The 21542-nt window shown below is 34.7% G+C and overlaps 1 pseudogene; it reads right to left on the bottom strand.

Annotated features, from left to right (window-relative positions):
- LOC149580449 (filament-like plant protein 4) overlaps window positions 1–20828 on the bottom strand; it is a 60522-nt pseudogene extending 39694 nt beyond the window's left edge.
- Between the last annotated feature and the right edge of the window lie 714 nt (window positions 20829–21542).

Genomic DNA, 21542 nt, shown 5'->3' with positions numbered 1-21542 from the left:
CAAGTGCACCATGCAAATGTCAAAGACGCTTCTGTAGCAACAGGATCTAAGAAAAACCTCCAACATCTGCAAACACTCAATAAATATATCAATGCCAACAACTCCCACTCAACCATGGTACCAAGTCACCTATGGCATCATAAAATCCATCTCCTACATAAAGATCCAAACCATACCAGGAACTAATCCTGCACTGTTACCCCATCACAATCACAAGCTCCCACTAAACTGTGTATCCGAGCTATCCATGACATCATGAAGAAAAAATCCATCCTCTAACCATGAGAATCAACCAAGACATTAAACCATCAAAGAACTCAAAGTGTACATCATGAGCTCCTCAAAAAGAAACCAAATAACCATGATCCTCAACCAAGAAGATATACCACCATAACTGAATCAAAAAAATCCAAGCTAATGAACATCAAGGATGTACCTATATATCCAATCATGTCATGCCAAAAATCCATGGCACCATGAACCGAGCATCTGTCTCTCAAAGTGTCCAACCTGTCAGTATAAAATAGTCAACCAGAATCCCCCACCATGATTGTACCTAGTAACAACATCTCATCCCTTCTACATGAAGAAAAAATCAGCAAATCATGTGACTTAGGGCATAGAAAACCCAAATCCAAGCCACCAATCTAAATATGCATCAATAATGAAAGATCAATGGGCAAAGACAATCCATAACCAAGCCATAAATGCAACCTGTAAGTATAGACCGCTTACAACACTGCACAACTTGTAGATCCAACAAGTCATCATACATATCCAAACCAAACACTGATAACCATATCATCATGAGACCAATCTGAAATATGAACTGAGTCTATAATAACATCAAATCTTAAATCTCCAATGCCATAAACTCACAATGTTACCATAGTCAAAATATACCATAAACTGTTTAGATAAATATATCACCAAATAAATCATGTCAAACCTGCACCAAATCTAAACCAATGTGTAGAGCTGTCCAAGAGCTTTTTGTTGACTACTTGAAGTCCAAAATCTGAATCCGCATGCCCAAGTTATGCCCTAATTCGTACTTAAAATAAATAACATCTGACTTTAGGGCTCTTAAAACCTGACAAAATGTCAAAATCATAGAACCAAACCTATATTATGTTGTAGTGCTCTGAATTAGCTTTCCAACACCTATAAGAACTCTAAAATTCAATATTCTGAGACAAAGTTATGGTCGTTTTACTAAGACAGTCTTTTTACCATTTTCACTACGATTTTTCATTTTTTATTTTTTTTGTGACGAAAATTCTGACGGGATTAAATTTGACAACCATCATGGGCTAAAATCAGAAAACTCTTTTATTTCCTCTTAACATGGTCAAACTAAGACATTATATATCAAAATTTATGGAAATGTCAACCCGGATCCAATGGTGAGGTCTATTTTTACTTGGGAGGTCATTTCTGCAAGCCGCCCCCAAAACCCTCATTTTAAATGAAACATCTGAAAAACCCTTTTATCCAACAATTTCATATGCCCAAATCTTTTAACATCCCATCATAATAGCAAATCCAAAACCCTTAGATCTACAATAAATCATTCGTATATCTTGCTCTTTCTTTTATCCTCTCATGCATTCCCATGGATTCAATCTAGGGTTACAATAATAAAACCATAGCTTTGATACCACTTGTAAGGAAACTTGGCAATAAAGAATATAACCATTTCCACATAACCCATAATAGATCTGAAATAAACATGAAATTAAAAATTCACATGCAAGAGAATAGACAACATACCCACAAAATTGTGACACAAGATATACCCTGAGAAACCCTCATTGAGGGAAAACCCCAGCCTCTAAAAGCTTCCATCACCATGTATTATTCAGCAAAAAAATATCATTGCAATACAACCATGGAAGCCTTCATGGCCATAGCCACAATTGAGCAAACTATGTGAACAAGCATGAATCCACACATCTCATGCCATGCTTTCAACCTTCACAAATGCTCCCTTGGCTAACCTGTCAAGCCTTGTCCTGCTCAACTCTTGCCTTTCTCACTCTTACTCTACAACAACTACCCTTGTGGCTATTTATATAGTAGCAAGTCTCACAAAACCACTAAGTGGTATTACATAAACCATGTGCTAAAACCATGTGCTACCTAACCCACTGACCCCACATTTAATATTGGGCATTTAATTCTTTTCCCTAATATTAAATAATTACATAAAATATTATCACAATGTTAGAATACAACTCATCAAGAATATTCCATGGGAACCTTTACATGTTGCACGTCCATCTACGCAAAACATTACATGATAAAATAAAATAATAAAATATAACAATATTATGCAATGTGTGCAACACCCATTATCTCAACATCATCCCTACCCTGGTTTTACCTTCTGTCAAAATGTGTGTGTTTAATTGCTTACATGTTTTAGATGCATTTACTTTACATGTTATTTCAGTATGTTGAAGCATGTGATGTATGAATGGTGAAAGTTTTATGTGTCCAAGTTTAAACTCTTGATCCTCCCCCCACCCGCCCTTCAAAAGTTTACCTTTCTTACTTGTAATTCCAATAATTGGTATCAGAGCCAAGTTCTCAGAAGGAAAATCTTTGCAGCTTAGAGGAAAAATCTTGAAATGGAAATCTACAAATTGGGAAAGACCATTGAGAACCAAGAGATTGAGATACATCTTATACTACATCAACTGAATGAATCCAGAGATGCCTTGAAGAGTTCCTTGAAGAGAAGGAAAGAGATTGCTATAGCAGAGATTGACACCACAAAGCTATTTGAAAATGGTAACTCCAGTGAATTTGATGTAGCAATTGTAAATCTAATGGATAAGAATAGAGCACAAGATGAAGAAATAAAAAATCTCAAGTTGGAGCAAGAATCACAAGCTATACTGCTATGCGAGGTGATTGAACAAAACAAGAAAGCCATAAAAGACAAGGCCATGATTGGAGAAGACAAAAGAATGTTGGCAAATAGATTAGAAGAGAAGTCAACAGAGCTATCCAGGATCTCAAACATGCAATTGGATACCTTGAGCCAAATGATGAATTCTCACCATGAGTTGAATGTCAAGGACATTGAAATAGCTACATTGAAGTTGCAGAATGAACAACTGCAAAATGACCTAAAAAGAGAAAATAATTTTTTTGAAAGTTTCAACAAGCCAAATGAAGCCATCAAGTATTTTGAGCAATTACTGAAATCCCCTAGATCTGACAGAGACACATTAGGATTGGCTACACAAGCACTAAAGAAAGAGAATCATCCAAAGCTGCTGAGGAAATGAACAAAAAAGGTAAGAATTCCAAACCTACTATCATAATTGTGGAAAGAAAGGGCATACTGCTAATGTGTGTAGGAGCAAGAATACAAATTAGAATGCTAAGCCTAAGAACATGGTCCATTGTCATAAGTGCAACAAACAAGGTCATCAGGCACATGAATGTAGAATAGAACCATGCATGCACCAAAATTTGAAGGATATTGCTACAACTATTAGAAGTATGGACATAGAGCCTTTGAATGCAAATCTAAGTCCACATGGTCATCAAGCAAGCTAGCAAAGGTAAGAAGCTATGAAAATTCTTATAATTGGAATTACAATACAAGATATAGCTATCATTATTGTTGAGAATATGGAAATGTACCTAAGAATTTAATTAGCACTCACTTTAGTGGTAATTACAAGAGGTGGTTAAGTCAAATCACATGCTTTAGCTATTTGAAGATTGGTCATATTAGCAAGCATTGTCCAACTAGGTCCAAGGTACCAAGTTGTGAATTTGATAAAAGCAAAGGCAAGGAAAAAGTTGAACACATCAGGAATGAAATGAATAAGACATGGAAGAAGAAAGATGGTTGTAGTAGATCAAGTGGAGAAGGGATCACTTCACCTAATGGGTCAAGTGGTCACACTTCATCAAACTAAGAAAACAAGAGGTATGTGGGATTGATATTTAAAGTATTACATCATACATCAATTCTAAAAGAAGCTAGTATTGAAAAGGTTACATTAGCATGTATGAAGGTGCAAGATGTTGTTGAAAACTCAAGATTAAACCTTTAAGTTTTCATGTTGCTGCCAAGCATGAAAAAATTTCAATGGATGCCAAGTGGAATACTAGTTAGTATTGAGCTTCCAAGCTAGCTAGTTGATGTCAAGTCTATAGTAGCTACCAAGTGATGGTAATACCTATAGATGTCGAGTGAATATGAAATCATGTAGATGTCAAGTTTACAGATGTACAAGCACTAAGTATTAATTGCAGGGTTTTTGTAGGGTATATGGTTTTTTTTTTCTCATTTCTCATTATTTCAAATTTGAGCAAGAGCTAAAGGTGCAAAAGGTGATTTAGAAGTTTGTTTGAAGCAACTGCAAAGAGCTCAATGAAAATTTCACTCTCTTTCTTCAAATCTCAAAGATATTTATTCACAAGTCAAGCTATGTAGTTTACTTTGTAGAAACCCTAGTCTGTCATAATGGCATCAAGCTTAAGAAATGTAGAAGGAAAAGAAGTGTTGAATGTGCAATTAGTTAGTAATGAGGTAAAACAATTACATTTCAAAGAGATTCTAGATGTTTCTTATAAACAAGACCCATTAGGCGTGTTATCCATGATTCCCTTGAATGCTATTATGGTTCAGGATGTTACAAAATATTATAACTACAAGATATGTGGAATAGGTGATATGGAGATAAGGGAAGCATACAAAAGATTGTGTGAAAATGGCATCTTAAAAGAAGAGTTCAAAATTGTTGAAAGGAAGGGTTTGACGTGTGCCCTAGAATTCCCCATTGTTTTCAAAATTAACTGGATAAGAATAGTATTGAGTAGAATCCATGATGGATCACTATGGCTAGAGGGAGGACCAATAATTTTTTTAAAGAGAATAATTCATACGGTGACTGGTTTTCCAACCCTAGATCGGCCAAAGACTCTGTGGAGCAATTCTAAAGAAGCAATAGAGAAAAATACATGTGCCAAGTGGAACAAGCATGGAATGACAATAGACACCATCATAGATCCACTGATAAACTTTGTAGTTAGGGTTATATCTCACAAGTTTTATCAATCAAGCAAACTAAACAATGTACCCTATATTGTAGTGGATGTGGGATATAAAATTTTGAAGAAAGATCATACCTATGATCTAGTTGAACTTCAATTGCAACAAATAAAGAAGAAACTTGGAGTAGTTAGGAAGACAAAGAGTGTTAAGTACAAATTTGGATCAATTCTAATTTGCATATTTTTCTATGTATAGAACACATTCCCATCTTTTGGCAAAATAGGATGGAAGACAAATAGGATAGTAGATACTCAGATAAATGAATACATTGAGCAGATGGGTGAAATCTTTGAAACTATCATGACAAGCTATTTTGAAGACTTTAAGAAGTTTATGAAGAAGAGGATGAGAATACCTATTTCCTTAGTTGAAAAACACTACAATGATATATGTTTTCTTGTTGATATTGATTATACATATGTACAAGCTACCATACCTAGGGTAAGATGGCTATGACCCTTAGGTTATGAGATTAATGTTGATGAAGCCTCAGTTGCCATTACCACACTTCTTGCTGAGGAAGTCAATAAAACAAGAAAAATATTTGTAAATTATGATGTCATGAAGTCCAAAGTAGAAATTTGGAAAAGAAAATAAGGGAGATTACTTTGGCCCAAGTAATCCCAAAACTAACAAAAGGGAAAATTGCTAAGGAAAATAAGAAATATGAAGGAAGGTTTACACCAAAATATAGAGCCTTTAGCATTCTCCAAAATGATATTGAAGATGTTGTGAAGAAATCCACTCAAATGTGAAAATTAATTTATGGATTAACAACTATGAAGCAAGGAGAAAAGGACCCCTTTGAGGGTAAAGGTGATGATAAAGAAGAGGATGACAAAGAAGTTAGCAAGGAAGAGAAAAATATAGAGGAGATTAAGCAGATGGACACTAACACAAAAATAGTTGACCAGCAGCGTGAGGAACAGAGTGTGCAAGACACACAAATGTCGAGTGCCAGTCCTCCTCATGACACAAGTGCACCTGTAGAAAATATAATTGTTAAGGATGTCTCTGATGCACTAACTCAGAACATCAATCCATTAACTGCAAAAGACTTGAAAAAGATTTTAGACCAATCTACACTACAAGCTCAACTTTGCACAAATCCAATTTTGATCAGTATAGAAGAAATTTATAATGCAGTAATAGAAGTTACAAGGGATAAGGTGAATACACAAGAACCACCTTCTTCCATCCCTACTATTACTAGTAATCAACCTTTGATTCCAACAATAGACACATTAATCAAGGTTGACACAAGTGAAAAAGAAGACACAATTGAGTAGGGGTAGACTGCCAAAGAAGAGGAAAAGGAGACAACAATAGAGCAAATAGGATAGATAGATACATTTGTACCTGTAGCACATACACAAGGTGCAACTCTAGTCATTATCATAGATCAAGAAAAAGCTAAAGAAGGAGAACAAACACCAAAGGTAAAGGAGCAGGAGGCCATTCAAGCATTGGTAACTTTACCAACAATAGGCTCATCACCTAAAAAATTTCTTTAGAAGCCGAGCACGAAAGCAATACCCCTACAAATCTTAGTGCCAGGATCAAGCTCTTCTAAGGTTGAAAAGGTAATTCACTATGGTGATATAACTTTAGATGAAGAGATAGTGATTCCAAAATTTGATTATGACACAATCACAATTGTTCAAATAAGCAGTTTGCAACAAGTATTAGAGAAGAAGAAACATGAAGAAATGCTTACAAAGGAGTACAGACAAAAGCAAGCATTACAAGAAAGTAAAGACATCTTTTTAGATGCATTCACCTTGCCTACTCCTGAAGAAACCAAACTACTATTGGAACAATTGTTAGATATTGTGGAGAAGGTTAATAATGAAGACCTAGATACAAATGCTAAACTTTTGGAATGGTCTGAAAGAAAGTTCCAAGGAAAAGTGAATGAGAATATATCTTGTGATATAGCACTAACACAAGTTGCTTTGGCAAACAAGGTTGAGGATGTGAAGAAGGTACTTGAGAATATTTTCTCATTGTACACCAAATTGTGTGATCCCACACTCTTCACCCAAGACAAAAGACATAGAATACTTATCCTAGAGATGACTTTAAGCATATCAATTACACAGCTACCTAAGAACCTAGCTCAAAGTGAGAAGCATTTCCATACATTGCTTCAATCATAGAGTCAACTAGTTGTGTTAACAGCGGAAGAGGTTAATAAAAGAGCCAAATTGACATCAGGCCTCTCTCACCCCACACATGGAAATCCTCCACAAGGAATTAGGCTATGCAAAAACATTGTTAAACAAAGATCCCAATCTTTCTACACTAGATGGCATAGTACACCTTGCAGCCGAGCTCGCCATCCAAGTGAAGTCATTAAATGTTGTATGTGACAATTGGGATGTAGCTCTAAAAATAATCATGGAAGTTCATAAATCATTCTTGGAAAAATACACTAAAAGTGTATAGACCCTTTGACATAAGTGTCAAAAAGAGGGAGATAAACAAACAAGGGGGGATAAATAAGAAAGGGGGAGATAGATTAAAAGGAGGAGTAAATAATGAAAGGGGGGGAGATGAATAAAGAAAAATAGAAAAGCATGAACAAAGGAGGAGTAATCAGAACTCCAAGTGATATACAAATTTTGAGAAATACAATGTAGAGATAGAAACAAAGCAATAAAGAGTAGATATCAGCTAAGGCAGAGCATAAAGTGTATAAGTGCATTGAAGGCAAAGAGTATCACTCAGCAAAGACAAATTTACTTATAATGGAGAGCATATTTTGGATACAGAATAGACACATTAAATTAGGGGGAGTTATACATTTTGAGGTATATAGGTATTTGCAAAATTTTGAAAATTTTGAAGTTCTGTATATAAGCTGAGTCATGGATGTGTTATATTTGAGAAGATTAGATTATTTTCATATATTCAAGTGTTTTTGACACTCATGTCAAAGGGGGAGATTGTTGATCTCAGATTGGTTTTGACAATTGAGTGTCAAAACACTTAAGTCATTTACTTAGTTCATTCCAAACTAGTAATGCATGTTGAGTATAATATGTAAATACAAGACCATGTCGAGTTGCAATAAGTGTCGAGTCACTCATGTGCCAAGTCACTCAAGTGCCAAGCAGATAGACCATGCCAAGTGATTCAAGTGCCAAGTGAGTAGTAGATGCCAAGCAGTTCAGGAGTCAATCTAGAAGTAGAATTATAGTGTATGCTGAGCATCGGTAACTACATATGCCGAGTAATATGGATTGGACCTATTTGTTTGTTATGGCACAAATAACTATGTAAACCATTTTTCAACCAACATAAGGTCAAGTTTTGATTCTTTAGAGATAAGGATGAATCTACATGTAGATTTCCTATGCAATTACATGCATCCAATCAAAAAATGGGAAGGTTTAAGCGATAAAATGGATGAATCTCAGCCATAGATTCATACCTAATCTTAAGCCACCTAAGTCTTCTTAAGGAGGATGAAGCCCTAAACTTTTTATGAGAGAGAGAAGAGAGTCGAGAGCATTATGAAGGGGTGAATGATTGAATTGAAGGTGTGAACAAGATAGTTTGCAAAGCATTCAAGGTGACTTAGTAGTGAGAGTGAATTGTTGAATTAGTTAAGTGAAGAATAGAGGCTAGAGGATACAACATTTTTATACTAGATTGTGAAGGATTAATCATAGATTGGATAGAGGTGATTTGTTATCAGGCAAGCAAAGTGCCAACTGCAAGATCTATGCTGAGACATTTTGACAGGTGATTTTAGTTAAATCTTCAAAGTGGAGTGGTCCTAATAGGCCTTACCAAATCCTTTAACAAGGTGACATTCCAAGTGAGTGATTAGAAGTCCTTTTAACTAGGCACACTTCTAACAAGGTGTTGAAATCCTCTAACAAGGTGGGACTTAACATTCTTTGTAAGCCTTTAACAAGGTAGGTCTTTCATAGGGCATATCATATTTCATGATCAAACCATTGTAATCTTAATTGGCTACACTTTATTGCTATAGTAGTGAAGATTTGTGGGTGTCATCCCCACCCCAGTTTTACCTTCTTATTTGGAGGGTTTTTGGGTAATCATATCTAGTGTCAAAGTGTGTGTTTTTAATTGCTTACATGTTTTAGATGCATTTACTTTACATTTTATTTCAGAATGTTGATGCATGTGATGTATGAATGGTGAAAGTTTTATGGGTCCAAGTTTAAACTCTTGATTTACCCCCCCTAGAAATTTACCTTTCCTACTTGTAATTCCAACAATCTTCTCCTGTAATTCATACATGAATGGGATGTTGATCCGAACTCTTTCACATTAGTATCTAGCACATCACACAAACCATGGTAACTAATCCACATATGTTGAATGGCCTGGGGGACTGAGCCAAATAGAATATCTAATGATGAAGGAGGTGGTATAGGCTGGGATGACTCTGGTGGAGTATATGATGATGATGGTGTTGATGTACCCCCTCCTGAGTATAGTTGTGTGCCATGCTTAATGATGACATCGGTCAATGATGCAATTGCATGAAGAGTTTGTAACTCAATAGATTCCTTCACGATTATGGGGATCACAACATGAATCATAGTTTTTTTCTAGATGCTTCCTTTTTTGTGACTGGGAGATTCTACAAGCCTGAGTCTATCCTACATGGATCCCTTCCCTCTATGCTAGAACCGGCTGAAGTCAAAGTAATTCGGCTTCTCATCGAGGATAAACTCACAATATAAATTTCTCAAAAAAATAAGGGCACCTCATTATTATAGGGTGGTTGGTTAAATACCATATACCACCTATCCTGAAAAGCCACTTTGATCCCTCTATAAATACACCATAAATAGGAAAGTGAGGGGTGGTTTCCTCTAGGTTGTTGCTTGTATCGAGATTGGTGATAAGAACAAAATTTTCACATTTATGTATGTTCCTACTTTTCACCTCATCATAGGATACCCCATCCGAATAGTATTCACAACACATTTGCACTAGTGGCTATTTTTCCTAATGTGCCAGCTAGGGTGGAGTGGTGACCAAGACTAGAAGGCCTCAACCTACCAACCAAATTAGTTATTTTGGCACTATTTTCTATGAGAAATTTAACAAGGTCTTCTTCACTATAGTTTATGTGATCTAATGGGATTAATGGAGGCCCTTCACATAGTGGTGGTTGATGAGGGGCAACCATTTGAGGGTTTTGTGTGTTTGAGGCTGCCACTTGAGGGTTTTGTGGTTTATTTTGAGGTGCACTTTTTAGGTTAATATTTATTTATTTGATAGGAGGTAGCCTTTGGTATTGTTTTTGTTTATTGGGTATAGATGTATATGATTATCAAATGATTATAAAAACAAAAATCAATACAAAAATTGTAATATAACACAACATACAATTAATACAATATACAATGAAAATTATCTAACCTTTTCGTGGAGGTGCCATTCAAGATTGTTGGAAAAATAGATGGGTTGGAGGTTGAGAGACCCAAACAACATCGTGTTTAAGGGAGGAAATGATGTTTTTCTCTTTTGTCTGCAATTTTGGGTGTGAAAAATTGCCAAAATGTGCGGGCTAATAAAATTTATTTTCACCAGTCATAATGCAATCGTGTAATTAGTAAGTTAAAATGTGATCACATTATGGATAAGTTGAAGTTTTTTCATAATATTTTCTTGGTTTAGTAATGATCCAATCCCATTTTGAAATTTGATGAAAAGTACACATAATGTGATTGTGTTGTGTGTAGTTCTGACTTTTTTTTCTATAGTATCCACTTTTTTGCACATCATCTTGGTGCACACCACCCTATAATAGTGAGGATTCCTCTTTGTAAGTTTTAAAATTGTAATTAAGTTTTGGGATTATCAATATAATCAATTATTCCTTAGGCCCTTTTATACCTATTTGAAATCCCATTATCTTTCTGAATGTCCTATATGCAAACTTTGACTTTAATATGTTCAAATGGATACGTATCGATGAGACTATGCACTTTTTTTTTGCTTATAATTATCATCATTTATTGTTTTCTCTATTTAAGGGTTCTATCATTTAGAGATAAGTAACTATTTTCCAATTAGGGAGATCCATTTTGTGCCTCAATACTCCATATTGGGGTATCCCATGCACTCATGATTTTTGTCAAAATCTCTCTGCACCCTTTTTCCCTCCACTCAATGAAGAGATAGCTCCTCAAATCTTGAAGTTCATCTAGCGAGGCTCAATAAGTGTCCATCACTCATTGGAATTTCCGTAGGGTTCGTTGCCTCCTAAGGGCATCTTTAGGAGTCAATAATTTCTCTTTTGGCATGCCCTAAAAGACTCTAATCTTAATAATGAATAATTTGGAACAACCTTTAGATTTTTCATGATTCAAGGAGTTTTCCTCAAAGAACCAAGTGATTTAATTGGTTTATGATCTAATGCATGATAAATCTTTAGTCCAAAGGGTTTTTGTGCCTTTCAAAGATCACACCCTCTTATTTGTAAGTCTCTCTAATGGCGATACCATATGGCCAACTTCCCTTTTTTCATCCTTTCCATGGAGTCAAGAGGTTTTTTCTCCCTACTAGCGATATCAAGATCTCATCCTTACCTCAAGAACTTGTATAATACCTAGGTACAAGTAGAGGTTAAGAAATTATTTCCCTCCCACCTAGCACCAAGAGGAGATTAGTTGTAGAGAAATTCTATAAAATCTTCAAGTGGAGTTGAGGGCCATTGAGGAGTATACGTACAATGACTGACAAGAAGAATACAACTTTAGAGTTTTGTACACTATTCAACAAGCCAAAATCTTTGGATACTAATGTGAAAAACTCTTCACTCCACAAGTAGTTTCTAGAGATGAAAGAACCAAGTGGTTGGTTAAAAATATAGAATCATGTCTATCAGCACACAAATTATCTATGGTCCATAAGCAAATGGTAATGATTTTAGAGGTATTTGAAAAAAGGAAGGGTTTTACTAGGCAAGTACAAAAGGAGGATATTCATAAAGTTGTTTCTGATGATTCCTGCCTATACATACCCATAATAAGTGGTAGCTTCATCATGGAAACTACATGCTGCAATTTTTTGAAGTTTCCTTATGAAAGTAACCATGGAGTAGCAAAGAGGAGAAATAAAGACCAAAGTGGAGAAGCATATAAGTGATAAGACCCCACAATCTTCCTCGGATGCATTCCACTCATGGATTTGGACTTGAAAGAGGTTGAAAAGGAGAATGAGATAGATTCCACCTTCTTAAGGGAATTTGATGTCATCTATGTGTCTATCACTCTCTACTCTGAATCTTTGGACTCATATGGTCTTGAGAAATAGCAAGAGGCTACAACCTTCACAATAGTAGATGAAGCATCAAACTTGATTTTTTAAGAAAAATTACTAAGACAAAGAACATTGGTACCTATTAATGTTTCAATATCTAGATATGGGTAGATTTCTTCATTCCCACCAATAAAAATGCTTCCAAAATCTCCATATTTTCTTCTGGTTGCCCCCCCCCCGCCAAAAGTATATAAATTTAAAAAGGATTTTTAGAAATAGAAGCTACTTTAGCAAGCTTATAAATGGCTTTATTTAGAAATCTTGAAATGTAATTATCTATACATAGTAGACTAGATTTCCTACTTTCGAAGAAGTGTTTGTGTGCACAATCGCATGTTCCTTAAGAAAATGTAGCTCTTAGATGGTTTTTTATAAGTGTGTATTTGCACACGTCTTCAGGGTAATTTGGAAAGTGCATAATTTTCCTTTCCTATTGAATAAGGATGATGTCCCCAAGAGCCACCAAAACTATGGAGTGAAATTTCATAGTGTCACAAAGCAGATTCATGATGACCAAATTCTACATCCAAAGTTTCAATAGTAAAGAAGGTGGTGGTAGAGAGTGTCACTTGTCAATACAACACACTTCTATACAATCATTCTTCTTATACTTTTGTGGGAGACCCATGAATGTGTCCCATGTCATGCAATTCATCTCTCTTAACATCATGTGCCTCAACTTCCTCCAAACAAAACATCGATGAACATTTATAACTAAGTCCAACCTAAGGATGTGTCTTCACACGTAGTGACAACCACCAATATGGATTTTACATCATAGGTTTTTACATACCTCCAAATTTAGATGTGAACCACCTTTTGCAAAGGAACAACAAAATACTCATGAGTTGTGCGATGTACCAATTAGGAGTTTATTTAATAGTTGTTTGATGTTTTGATTACAGTTAAGATGGGGTGACTTGTAAAAAATCTATATTAATCTTGATTTATTTAATTTATTTTCTTTTTATGAAAAATTAAATTTTGATGTGAAATAGAGTCATTTTTCAACTCTCTTCGATTTGTGATTTTAAATATATTGTGAATTTTCTCCAAATTGCTTTGGAGAAGTTCACTCTTTTATTCATCACGATCGCTTGAGTGGTTGGATCTTGGTATTTAGAGGCTTGATGGATTCTTTTCATGAATGCCTTAATTTGTAGTGCTCTCTTATGTATTTACATAGATTCTATTTTGTTCCACCCATTCGTAGATTCTCCTCTTACAACAAACTAGGGCCTTCAATATTTAATTATTTCCTCTGTTATTTCCAATGCTTCCTATTTTCTTTGGCTAGACAGGTTAAGAGCTAGTATTCCCCCATAATTTTATAACTTTTGGTTATTTGGTTGACTTTCTATAAGCAACTAGGTATGTAATATTTTGTCTAGTTATGCTACTCAATTTTGTGAGTGTTTCCAAATTTGAAATTTAATGGACATTTGGAATGTTGGGTAAAATATAAAGAGGGTTTTAATTTCAATGACTTTTGAGAAGTTTGATTTTTTGAACATTTTTTATGCTTGCATCATTTTGCATCTCGCCCAGTTTTTGTCAATTATTTGTTCATCATATTTTTATGTGTTGGAGTTTATTTTATTGTATTCCTACAATTACTTCATTCATTTTCTTTGTGAGTTTTGGATTCATGGACAAATCTATACTCCCAACAAAGTGTTTGGTTGAGTTTCCATGCGTGTTTCCTATTGATTTATCCTTCTTGATATTTTCCCTCTATTATCAATTTTATTCACATTTGAGATGCATGGTGATTGGTATTTAAGAGAAAATTATAATAAAACTAAGTTTTCTTAATGGAGTCTTGTGTGACATTTACTCTTGGCTTGAGGCCAATCGAGTTCCCTTGTGTATTTTGGATTTCATGACTTTTTCCTTTGGTTTTTTGGAGTTGATATATCATCCTTTCTTGATTTTGTAGGTTCTTTTGCCTTTGTGTTGGCACACTCCATGTTAAAGGTTGATCACACATGTGATTTTTGTTTGAAATGCTTTTGGGAAATGTAGTTGAGTTCCACTCCCATGTCGATGTATAATAACTCGTGCTAGACCAACAAATTTTCTGTGTTTAGTGGATTTTAGAGTTTGAGTCTTACCTTGAATTACACTATTTTTATTGTATGCTTTGTGCCTAATTATTGTAATGAGATTATTGTATTTGGGTGTTTGGGTTGTAGGTGGAGTGCTTCCTTATTTGGATCCCAAATTGTTTCTATGGTCCTATTTCTTTTTCTACTTTCATGACAATGTAATAAGGTTTTATAAGACTAGGAGTTGGGTGAGTCTTAGGTCTTCTAGGGTTGCAAATTAGAATGTAACATGTATTTTAATGTTTTTTTGAGCATATTTGCATGTTTCAACTTCACACAAGTTGTAACAAGGTTTCTTAATATCAAACTAGTGTATCATCACCATTTTGCAAGTGGTAGTATAGGAAAAAATTGTGAAACAACAACACTTTCACTATTTCACAAGTTTTCCAAAATGCACTTAAAAAAACTATGATTTCATTATTTTGTAGGTACCAAAGCTTGCAAGTTGTGAAATAGAGAACCTTTTTCTATTTCACAAGGCCACTAGAATGCAAGTCGTGAAATAACGAAGTGTGGTCAGTCAATGGTCATTCAATTCAAATTCCTAGTATGATCAATTAGAATGTGGTTAGATAGGTACAAGAAGATATATATGGTCAATTCAAGTTGTATAAAGGGAGATTTGTAGAATTTCCATGGAATTGGAAACTTATTCATGATTTTTCTAGAGCATTTTTCATGTTTTAGTGTCTGTAACATTTCTCCCTTAATATTTGTAACTTATGGTGTACATAAATAAGGTGAAATAATTTCTTTTTCTTGTGGTCCCATTTGAATTTGGTGAAGTAACAACATAGGAAACCAGTAAGTCATTGAATAAGGTCCAAACCCATGATCAAATATGATTTTGATAGAAACTATGTGCAACTCTTCATTCCACCATTAGGAAAATGAAAATCTTGGTGAAATGAAGAGTCTCCTTGTAACAATAATGCCCATGGTAGTTTTGGGTCAATTAGTGTGTGTCATGGTGATCTTGGTTGATAATTAAAGATTATATGTCTCCACGTGGCTAGCTAGATTGAATGTAAAAAAGTATGCAAGTATGAATATAAAAGGAGAGAAATCAAATTGAGGTGGATTGTGTTTGATTGGTTGTACATATAGGGAATTTATGTACAGTCTAGAAGAGCGAGTCATGGAGATATCTTGATTGGAAAAGGGGTAGGATAGGGTTATTGGTGACCTTATATTGTGGATTGCATTGGATGAAACAAAAATCCAATTGTGAACTAAGGAAGCAAGTCTTGGTTGGAAGGTTCTTGGTAAGATATGAAATCTAGTTGGGTAAAATGACTTTAGTGAAGTGCTAAAAAACTCTCCACCTCACTTGTCACACAAGGGTGTTGATTAGAGGTGAGTTAGTGTCTGGCAACCTTTGGATTTTGATTCAAGACATGGTGTCTAGCCACTATTGGGTTATTTTGATTCATGTAATGGAACTCTACTAGATTCCTTGAGTGTATCCATGTTATTATCAAGTAGTAACTTGGATTATACTATGGTTAAGGTTGTACTTGGATATTGGCCCACATGCTGAGTTATTCTCATGTGTATTTTTACTCCTCACCTTGTGTATTACTTTTAATTTCATGTGACTATTCTCTATGTGTCTTATATTATGTACATTTGTGTTTATACTTGGGATTTTTGTTTCATCCTTGAGTTATGCATTTGATTGGTCCATGTGTGTGTGTTTGCCTTGTGTTTTTGGTTGGGTTAGTATCTCTATGAGAGTGGTGGGGTGGACCTAAGGGTTCCACATGGTAGGGTGGCATTTTATTGTTATAACATGTTAGGGGACCAACATACAAGTGATGGCCTTCTTATAGACTCAAGGAGTGGCCAAGCTTTAAGATTTCCATGTTTTACTTAACTCACATTGTACATATTTATATTCTCTTCAGTTATGTTGATTGAGTAGTCTCATTAATTCTTAGGTACATGATCTTATATACACTTACAACCATCTAATTCTTAGAGTAGATGGAAATAAAGTAGTTGATGAATCAAAATTTGCGTATTTAGTACTTCTTATTGTGGACCTATATTTCATTTCATATCATACATTCATGTTGGGAAAACCATCTAGTCATTGGATTGATTTACCTTGTCTATTGCATGTTTTGGGCATTAACGACTACCTACATTGAATCTTTCTTGATTATTTTGGATGATGAAAAAATGGCAATGCCATAATTTGGTTTTAATTCCATTTTATTGTAGAGCTCTTTAATATATTTTTTGCACATTTTGAAAAGAATCAATAGGACACTGGACGTGAATTTTATGACCTCAGGAAAGTCTGAATACAAATTTTGTATGTCTAATTCCAAAATATCATTTCTACTCTCTTTTAGTCTTTTGCGGGATGAAGGATCATTTCTAGACATTATTTACTCCTCTCTGGAATGAATTACCATTTCTAGTCTATCTTTAGACATATTTAGGAAGGGTTATATATGGTCTTTATTTAGTCATGTCTAGGATAGTGACTACTTTTATACATCTTAAAAACCTAATTATTGTTCAAGATACCCTTTTTATTATGGTTGGGTTCTATAGATGTAGTCATCTAAACCAACCCAAAACATCTTACTATGTTTAAATTGGGTATTCAACGGGTGCTTCTAGGTTGGATTCCTTAAGGGCCTATTTGGTTACAAGCATAAGAATAGGAAATTAGATTAGAAAATAGTAATAGGAATGGGGAATGGGAAATGGGAATGGAAAATAGAAATCTCAATAATATTTGGTTCCCTAAAATTTAATTAAGAATTTGTTTTAACTTTTTAAAATTTGTCAATTTTTTCATATTATATAAAACACTATGAATCATTTGTTTTGGATCTTTTGATATATGAGACTTGTTGCAATTTGATTTGTCTCCTTCCAGCAGTGATTAATGAAAACATCATATACAGTTTTGGGAATGGGATAATTTCAGGAAGGAATGGCCTGAGATAGCATGGGTGAAGAGCGAGGAGGGAGTAGAGTATTTGCTATGGAAATCAGTGATCTCAGCAACGACATACTTCTGCATTATACATCTACCTCCTCACTGATAGAGGCAGTCGGTCACATTAGCTATGCAACCAACAGAAGAGGAGATTGATCTTGACGTACAACCAAACTCTCACTGATGATAGAGCTTCTATAAGGCTCAAGAGTGTAAGAATCAACCAATAGACTCGCTTCGTTTGCAGGAATAACCCCAGCAAGTTTAAAGCCTTGAGTTTTGCCCAAAAAGTCTTTTGTCACAATTTTGCAGTAGTTAATATTTCAAATGGGGAGTGGTACCCATGTTTCCCCCAATCAATCACATATTCTTCATCTCAAAATAATCTCGCATTGGAATTCAAATTTTTTTTTTTTTAAATTATCCATCACCCGCCTTCAAATGTGGCCCAAGTTTTCCACAAATAGCCACACAAAGGGAACCCAACAAACCATTAGTTGCACAGCATTCAGACAAACTTAAATCTCCAAATTTATTCTTAGATGACCGCAAATGGTCGTGGGTAAGAGCTACTGGCAACTTAGAGCACATTGTTGTTGAGAATGTCCAGACAAAGTATTTAGAGAGGAAGTTAGCGAACAATCCACCAGTGACCGTTTTAAGATCTTCTATTGCAAAGGGTAGTGTCGTGCTTGCAGGCAATGGTTATTGGCTGCAAGTGGCAGATCTGGACATGGTGCCACGATGACATATCTGTAGTTTGGAGCAATCTTAAAAGAGAATGTATGTATTTCTATTCTCCATTCCAATAACAGGTATTTTTGGGAAGAGATCTATGAGAATGGATCTATGCTCATTTCGGAGCTAAAATGGGAATACATATTCCTATACCCATTTCTCATTCTTTACACCAAACAAAGAACATAACCACATACTCTAATTTTCAATGACTATTTTGGTTGTATTCCTGCAACCAAACGGGCCCTAAGGTCCTTGCTTGCATTTTAGGCCTTGTTTATGTTTTTTGTGGGATTGAGTTGTTATGTATCATCTCTCCCTTTTAGCCGTGAATTTTTTTTTTATTGTCCTCTCGTAATCTATGGGTATTGTTCAAAGATTAGGATGAATAGATCACAAATGTGTGTTCTCCATTCTTAGTGTTTATAAAGTGCTTGGGGACCTTTCGAAGTTCTTGTAATACTTCCACTGATGTAAAAATATGTGATGTTTACAATGTTACCTCGAGTATGGTTTATTGTTTATGTGATGCACTTGGTTACCTAAAGTTTATGTATGATTAAATTATATTTCAAGAAGAAAAATCTTGAGTGCATGTTTTGACCCTTTTCTCCAAGGGTTCCATGGTGGGGCATTACACATTCTCTCTCTTCTTTAACAAATTTAGTGGGTGAGAGAATTGACAAGTGAGAGGAATAACATGTTAAATAGTTGACAATGTGCATTATATTTGAAATTGAATGGTTCAAATTGATCCTAAACAACTATATAAATTTATAATATGCATTAAAAAAATAAAAAAGATCTTCAAAGGATTAAACTAGATAATTTGTAGGTTTCTTAGGTGAAATTGTTCCTTCCTAATGGTACGAGAAGTTTCTCTAGTAACACTATTTGATCTTGTAGTGGTACCAATGAATGAATTAGAGAAGGGCCTCTTCCTCTTTTTATTTTTTAAATGTACAACATTAGATAGGGCATCAAATTTCCAACCATGAATGTCAAAGAAGAGGGGATGATAGGGGTGCCTCTACAACATTATTTACTATAGTAGGTCATGATTAGGCCTATCTACTATATTATTTGTAGTAGACCCACCCCCTATGCTAAATATATGTTATTCTATACTATGTTGAGAGAGAGTGCATTCTTCTTTTATCATTCCCAAAAATCCATTCATTATTTTGAAAAGGTCGACTACTATAAAAATTGATGATGGTGGGCTTAAAGTGTAATTGGGGTAGGCCCCTCGCCATCCATTCTTGCATCCTTCCATTTAGTATAAATTAAGGATAATTTGTATAAGAAATGTACTAATTGTACAAAGGCACTAGGACCAGAAATTCTATGGCAAAGAGGCCTCTCATCCAGATCTCACTTTTGAGAAAAAAAATCCATAAAAAGAACTAGTTTTTAGTCTTGAGAGTAAATTAATGGAAATAATTATTTTAAATTTATTACTAGAAAATTCACAATTACCTTAAAAGTAGGATACGAATTAAACTTTGTTCTTGTCTAACCCTCTAAAATTGATGAAACTTTTTGTCAAAATAAAAAAGTCTTGTACTTCCCAAAATGGCCTTAAAAAATTAAAAAATCACCTTATTTCTTGCCTTCATGATGCAAAATTCAATACTTGAACCCCACTTGTAATAAGATATATTGTACACAAAATAATAAATGATGCAAATGCTTGATAACAATATATCTCTTCAAGGGGGAATCTCTTAATCTACTTTCAAGAGGATATCTATAACAATCTTTTTGATTTGAATGTAATAATCGATAAGATGATAATAACTATCTTCTGCCTCCTATAAATACCGTAGTTTTAGATTAAGGTAAAAACAGGTTTTGAAGGGGACCCGAAACCCTTAACAAGAAATCAAAAGATAAACCATTAAGTTCCACTAGGTTTTACAAGGACCTGAAACCTACAGTTTTAAAAGAATCAAAATCAGGTTTTATAGGGACTTGAAACCACAAAATAAAACCATAATACAAGACCAAGTTTTACAAGGACCTGGAACCTAGTTTTTAAAACGACAAAACTAGATTAAAAACCTAGACAATCGACTAGAAACTAGGACAACTACCAAAGCAGAGACTAAAAACTAGAAACACAAAAGAACTGCTATTACGGTTTTTTGATCATTTGGACTACCTCTTTTCCGGCCTCCGCAATACTTTGGATGATGTTAACTGCAAATCCCACAGTGCCCTCAGTAGCTTTTTTCCTAGAGCTCTGTCTGGTTTGTTTACTTGGACCACCTGGAGATATGATTTCTTCATTAGTTCTCTTCCCTAAGCTGGCAGCAGTAGCACAAATGCTGGAAGTAACCTGCTCCATCTTATTACTGCTTTCTTTGATCAATAACCAAAGGTTGTTTTCATATTCCTTTAGTTTGTCTGATATATTACCAATCAGAATTTCCATCAAGGTGGTCTTTGCACGATCAATTTCTTGGTTCTGCTCAATTGTGGTGACTTTTCTTTTCAAGTTCATTAATTTGTTATACACCCAGGAGTCGGTTTGAAGGGAAGAGTCTACCTTAAGCTCAGCAGTATGCAGGAAAGAAAGCCTAGTGTCTCTACTAGCATAATCATCCTTATCCTCTCCCATATCTTCCGTACCCCTAGACTCATTTTTCTCTTTCCTTATGTCTTCCTTCACATTTTCACATCCTTATTCAAGAGTTCCTCCTTTCCCTTCTCCATTACTTCTTCTTCTTCATCCCTCTCTCCCAGGGAATGTTCACTCTAATTAGTATCCTTACCCCTATAAATATCGTATTTATGGTTTGGATATAGCTTACGTTTACTTGATATCTAAATATAACACCTAATATTACCACAATTATTTGTTAAAGAAATCAATAATGATCTTATAGCTTATTTGAGTGTTAAGATAGCCATAAGTTGACTACCCATAACTCTATGCATCTTTTAGGATTCATGGTATAGCACAAATACTATGGTGATCCTTATGAATTATAAATTCACCCTAATCACTTTATTGTTAGTAAAGTACCATGAATAAAGAGCTAGAAGAAAGACCAAATTTTGTTAATTTTCATAAGGATCACAAGTGATTTCATATTTGTGACCAACGTTTTTTTTAATTAATGTAACAAATAGGTAGATGTCAGGACACATAAATATTTGTGACAAAACTTGATATTAATTGCTTAATAGGCTTCTTCATTTATGTTTTCACAAAAGTTCACACCCTTTCCTAACATGTTACCCTCAAGAAACCTTCTAAAACATGAAAACAACCTCAAAGTGTGGGACTTGTGTATGTGAGGTATAATCTTTGTAGAAGGTAATTTTCCCT

The sequence above is a fragment of the Cupressus sempervirens genome, chromosome 1 (assembly GCF_028749045.1).
Source record: "Cupressus sempervirens isolate cs-2001-9-10 chromosome 1, ASM2874904v1, whole genome shotgun sequence".
Classification (NCBI taxonomy): Eukaryota; Viridiplantae; Streptophyta; class Pinopsida; order Cupressales; family Cupressaceae; genus Cupressus; species Cupressus sempervirens.
Note: the sequence above shows the minus strand (reverse complement) of the source record. Positions and strands in the feature narration are given on the sequence as shown.